This window comes from Camelina sativa, chromosome 10, assembly GCF_000633955.1.
Source record: "Camelina sativa cultivar DH55 chromosome 10, Cs, whole genome shotgun sequence".
Lineage (NCBI taxonomy): Eukaryota > Viridiplantae > Streptophyta > Magnoliopsida > Brassicales > Brassicaceae > Camelina > Camelina sativa.
Window position 1 is genome coordinate 18525182 of NC_025694.1, and position 6000 is coordinate 18531181.

Sequence of the window (6000 nt, forward strand, 5' to 3'; positions counted from 1 at the left end):
GACTTTACCATAAACCTCCACACTCCAAAGCTACTGATCAATAAAAGTTTTCAAGACACGTCTAGATCCCACAAACCGTCATCACACACAAGTTCTAATTACTTTGGTCTCAGTTTCAGTCCCATATTCAACAGTCCCACATATATATATATATATATATATATATATATATATCGCATTATAGCCATGTAGACGACAATATCAAGCATACTGCATACACATCGGGGCACTCATAACACCTGTAAGTAAACACAGACACAAACCATTATCAGTCTATGTGTCACACACTCGGCTACACAATTAAGCATGTTTGAACTGGAATAGTCTTAGGATGGGTGACCTTCCGAAAAGTGATTGTCCGAACTGTGTGAGTGAGGACAAAACACAGGAAAAGATCATGTGGTTATTTGTAGGGACGGTAACAAGTCTTTTAAACCTCTCGGACGTAGCAAACCGACCGTCGAATATGGTTGGGTCACGGGTCTAGAGAGGACGCGAGGCTCATTAAGGATTGTGGGCCCATGTACTGGGAGTGGATATTGGGCCCACTAAGAAGTGGCAGTCGGGACGTTACAACCACAAAACCAAATAGAGTTTTCGAGAAGATTCAGAACGTGATTAGACCGGAATCCAAATAGCTTTGCATTTTAGGTGAAACTAAAGTAAAGCAACTACACCATATTAATTAGGAAATTACCATTATCCAAAACGGATCTACAACATGACCACGATCAATCTAAGATTTGCTCTACCTTGAGTACTTTTATCATGTTTTTAGATGATTTAGGAAAAAAAATTCTGAAAGCATAAAATAAGATAATTTTTCATAAATCCACTTTTTGGTGTCTTTTGCATTTTAGCATATGAGAGAATCAAAGAAGAAAATCAATTCAGTAGATAATTAAGTTACTGAGTGTAACGCCCGCGAACCAAAACTCTGCGTTTTGGCGGTGGGTGTCGATCGATACTCATGTGGTGTCGGTCGACACCACTTATTTTCTGGTTCAACCAGATTGATTTAATTGTCGATTTTGGTCGGTTTTGGTCGTTTTGGTTTAGAGAAAACCATCTAAACAAGATATTTAAGTGTGGAAACGACCTAGGTCGTGTTTTGTTTTGTCTCAAACCGTTTCTGAGAACAATACAGAGAGAAAAGGAGAGAAACTGTTCTTGAGGTTTTAGAGAGAGTTTGTGAGATTTGAAGGTGTTTTTGGAGAGATCTTGCTGTGAGAGTGAAGATCCAAGGCTAGGAACGTGGTGGGAAGGTTTTTGTGGTGGTAGCTTCGTCTTTTGGGCTTAGATCTCTTTGTTGGCTAAGGTGAGTGTATGACCATGGCTTATCTAAGCTAAGATCTCTGTTTCTGTGATATTGTGTGTTGTTTGGTTGTTTGTTTGGTTGTATGTGAGTTTTTCGTAGCTCCTGAAGCTTGGATTCATTCCTGGGATTGTGTGGGACGAAAAGGAGCAGTTTGGAGGCGAGATTCGGAGGTTCTGTTCGAAGGAAATCACTACTCGACAGTGGTGTTGGTCGACACTAATGCGAGGATGGCTCGGGAACTTAGCGAGTGTCGGTCGACACCATGTGGAGGTGTCGGTCGACACCGTTAGGGTTTTGGGGGTGTCGAGCATGTGTCAATCGACACCCAAGTGGGGCTAGTCGACACCAGATGTCCAGTGTCGGTCGACACCTTCTGGTATCGGTCAACACCCTTCTGATAGTAACTGGATCGTGTCGGGTCACTTGTTCATGTTCCGGTTTGTTTTATTATTGTTGTTTGTGGCATGAGAGATCTTATTGCTTGTATGTATAGCCCAGTAGATGGGAGGATTGCCTCACTGAGTATTTATCAAATACTCATGCATCTCAATTTGTGTTTGTGGTACAGGTAAAGGCAAAGTGTGATCGTGGAATCAAGGCAATGAAGAGGAAGATGTTCTAGGGTCTCGATTGATTGCTGTCGTGCATTGCTAGGTTGCTAGAGTTGGGTCTTTAGAACTTGCTAGGTTGCCGGTTCCTTGTTTCCTATTGTTTGACATTAAAATGGTTAGGATTATTATTGGTTATTTAATTGGTATTGTTATTCCGCTGTTGGTTGTGATTGTGGTTAGGTGGCTAGTGGGTATGGGACCACTAGTTGTAGTTTACTATTATTTATTATTATGATTATTATTATTTATTATTTATAATAAAAAAAAACGGATCAGGTCGTTTCAATTTGGTATCAGAGCCCTTACGGTTCTAGGTTTGGGTTCATTAGGTTTCTGTTGTGTTGTCTGGGATTGCATGTCTTGATTGATTATGTGAGTTAGTCAATTGTGTGTGGCATGGAGTCCTAGAACATCTTCTTCGAGCCTACAGTGTGATTCCACGGTGAGTTTTTGTTTGTGTGATATGTTAATTGTGTGCTTAGCCTTCTGCTCATGGTAGTGCAGATGGTTAGAGAGGATGCTGTTGCTGGTCGTGGTCATGTACGCGGACTTGGTCATGGTAGGGGTAGGATCCCAGTGGTTAGTGAGACTGCGGACCAGAGTGTGACAGCAGAGGGTATCAGCGAGTCGCAGGGTGTCCAGGGGAATTCCGTGAGTGTGGCCGGAGGGGGCGGTGTTGATGCTCCAGTAGCCAGTGATGTTAGGGCCCCAGGTGTGGGTGTCCTAGTGGGTGGAGTCTCGGGTGTCGACCTTGCGGGTTTGCTGGCACAGTTGTTAGAGCGGTTGCCACCTGTGGTACCGACTCAGACTTAGGTAGTGCCACCAGTGGTGGCGGAGGAGCGGCAACCAGTGGCAGAGGAGCGGCAGCCAGTGGCTGCGGATGTGGGAGTCCATTCTCGTTATATCAGCATGCTGCAGAGTAGGCCGTATTGGTACCGAGCGGTTTTCAGGAGGTACAGATCCTACTGCTGCGGATGCATGGAGGAGAAGTGTGGAACGTAACTTCCATACTCTGAGGTGTCCTGAGGGGTTTTGGGTGGACATTGGGGTCCACTATTTGTCTGGTGATGCTTAGTTGTGGTGGAGTTCTGTGAGAGCCAGGAGAGTGCAGAGGGAGATGTCTTGGGCTGACTTCGTCTTGGAGTTCAACCGCAAGTATTTCCCTAGGGAGGCATTGGATAGGATGGAGGTGCAGTTCCTTCAGCTAGCACAGGGAACTCGGTCAGTGCGGGAGCTTGACTTGGAGTTCAGTCGACTTTTGAGGTATGGGGGTCGAGATTTCGAGTCTGAGGATGCTCAGATCAGGAGGTTCTTGAGGGCCCTACGTGATGACTTGAGGGTTCACTGTAGGGGGCGGAGTTATGCTTTGCGTGGAGAGCTGGTTGAGACTGCAGCAGGGATTGAGGAGGATATCCGGGCACAGTCAGTGGCGGCTAGCCTAGCAGTCCAGCCTAGTAGGGCTCAACAATAGGGAGGTTCTAGCAAGGGCGGTAAGCCTGCATAGGGAACCAAGAGGTTGTGGTAGGCTAGGCAGACGTCGAGTGGTGCGAGTTGCTTCAGGTGTGGGAGCAAGGATCACAAGATTGCTAGCTGTCCCAAGAGGAGTGCCCTGTTGACAGCAGATCGTGTGTGCTACTATTGCAGGGAGCCAGGGCACATCAAGCCCTATTGTCCCAAGTTGCAGCCGGTAGCAGTAGCAGCGTTGCAGCAGGTGCAACCGGGAGGGCAGCAGGTGGCACATATTGAGCAGGCGCCACGGGTTTACACGACTGTAGAGAATGGTGGAACCAGCGCCGGGGCGATCACAAGTATAATCTTTGATACTTTGTCTTTGTGAATTCTTAGTAAGTTCAAATTTTATGTTGTCCTGTGATAAAGTGTTAGGTTCTCAACACATGAGGTTTGTGTAGGGACCTTGTTGGTGGGCGGGTTTAATTCCCATGTTATGTTTGATTTTGGAGCTACNAGGCCGTATTGGTACCGAGCGGTTTTCAGGAGGTACAGATCCTACTGCTGCGGATGCATGGAGGAGAAGTGTGGAACGTAACTTCCATACTCTGAGGTGTCCTGAGGGGTTTTGGGTGGACATTGGGGTCCACTATTTGTCTGGTGATGCTTAGTTGTGGTGGAGTTCTGTGAGAGCCAGGAGAGTGCAGAGGGAGATGTCTTGGGCTGACTTCGTCTTGGAGTTCAACCGCAAGTATTTCCCTAGGGAGGCATTGGATAGGATGGAGGTGCAGTTCCTTCAGCTAGCACAGGGAACTCGGTCAGTGCGGGAGCTTGACTTGGAGTTCAGTCGACTTTTGAGGTATGGGGGTCGAGATTTCGAGTCTGAGGATGCTCAGATCAGGAGGTTCTTGAGGGCCCTACGTGATGACTTGAGGGTTCACTGTAGGGGGCGGAGTTATGCTTTGCGTGGAGAGCTGGTTGAGACTGCAGCAGGGATTGAGGAGGATATCCGGGCACAGTCAGTGGCGGCTAGCCTAGCAGTCCAGCCTAGTAGGGCTCAACAATAGGGAGGTTCTAGCAAGGGCGGTAAGCCTGCATAGGGAACCAAGAGGTTGTGGTAGGCTAGGCAGACGTCGAGTGGTGCGAGTTGCTTCAGGTGTGGGAGCAAGGATCACAAGATTGCTAGCTGTCCCAAGAGGAGTGCCCTGTTGACAGCAGATCGTGTGTGCTACTATTGCAGGGAGCCAGGGCACATCAAGCCCTATTGTCCCAAGTTGCAGCCGGTAGCAGTAGCAGCGTTGCAGCAGGTGCAACCGGGAGGGCAGCAGGTGGCACATATTGAGCAGGCGCCACGGGTTTACACGACTGTAGAGAATGGTGGAACCAGCGCCGGGGCGATCACAAGTATAATCTTTGATACTTTGTCTTTGTGAATTCTTAGTAAGTTCAAATTTTATGTTGTCCTGTGATAAAGTGTTAGGTTCTCAACACATGAGGTTTGTGTAGGGACCTTGTTGGTGGGCGGGTTTAATTCCCATGTTATGTTTGATTTTGGAGCTACTTATAGCATCATTACCCCGGAGTGTGCAGAGAGTGAGAGTATCGTGGGAGATCCCGGAGAGCGTACAGGAGTTGTCAGGTTTGCTAGAGGCAAGTTTCTGAGGGTCATTGGTAGAGCGAGGGGTATCGATATTCAGATCGCGGGAGAGTCTTGGCCTGCGGATTTGCTTATCAGCCCAATGGAGTTGTATGACGTTATCTTGGGGATGGACTGGTTGCATCAGCATATGGTTCATCTGGATTGTCATCGTGGTAGAGTGGAGTTTGAGCGTTCAGGAGGGAAGTTGGTTTATCAGGAGATTAGACCAACATCGGGAAGTCTCGTGATCTCGGCTATTCAGGCTGGGAAGATGATCGAGAAGGGCCGTGAGGCTTATTTGGTTACTATATCTATGCTATAGTCAGTGGGGAAGTCTACGGTTAGCGGTATCCAGGTTGTGGAGGAGTTTGAGGATGTGTTCCAGCCATTGCAGGGATTACCACCTTCAGGTCTGATCCTTTTACGATTGAACTGGAACCAGGAACGACACCGTTATCCAAGGCTACTTACAGGATGGCTCCAACAGAGATGGCAGAGCTGAAGAAGCAGCTAGAGGATTTGTTGAGCAAGGGATTCATCCGTCCTAGTGTATCACCGTGGGGAGCGCCAATGTTATTCGTTAAGAAGAAGGATGGGAGTTTCCGCTTGTGTATTGATTATAGAGGTCTCAACTAGGTCACTGTGAAGAACAAGTACCCTCTTCCGAGGATCAATGAGTTGTTGGATCAGTTGAGAGGTGCTACTTGGTTCTCCAAGATAGATCTGGCGTCAGGTTATCATCAGATCCCGATAGATGAGGCAGATGTGAGGAAGACTGCTTTCAGGACGAGGTATGGGCATTATGAGTTTGTAGTGATGCCGTTTGGGTTGACTAATGCACCAGCTGCGTTTATGAGATTGATGAACAGCGTGTTTCAGGAGTTTCTGGACGTGTCAGTCATCATTTTCATTGACGACATCCTGGTTTATTCTAAGAGTCCTGAAGAGCATGCAGTGCATTTGAGGGCAGTTCTTGAGAAGTT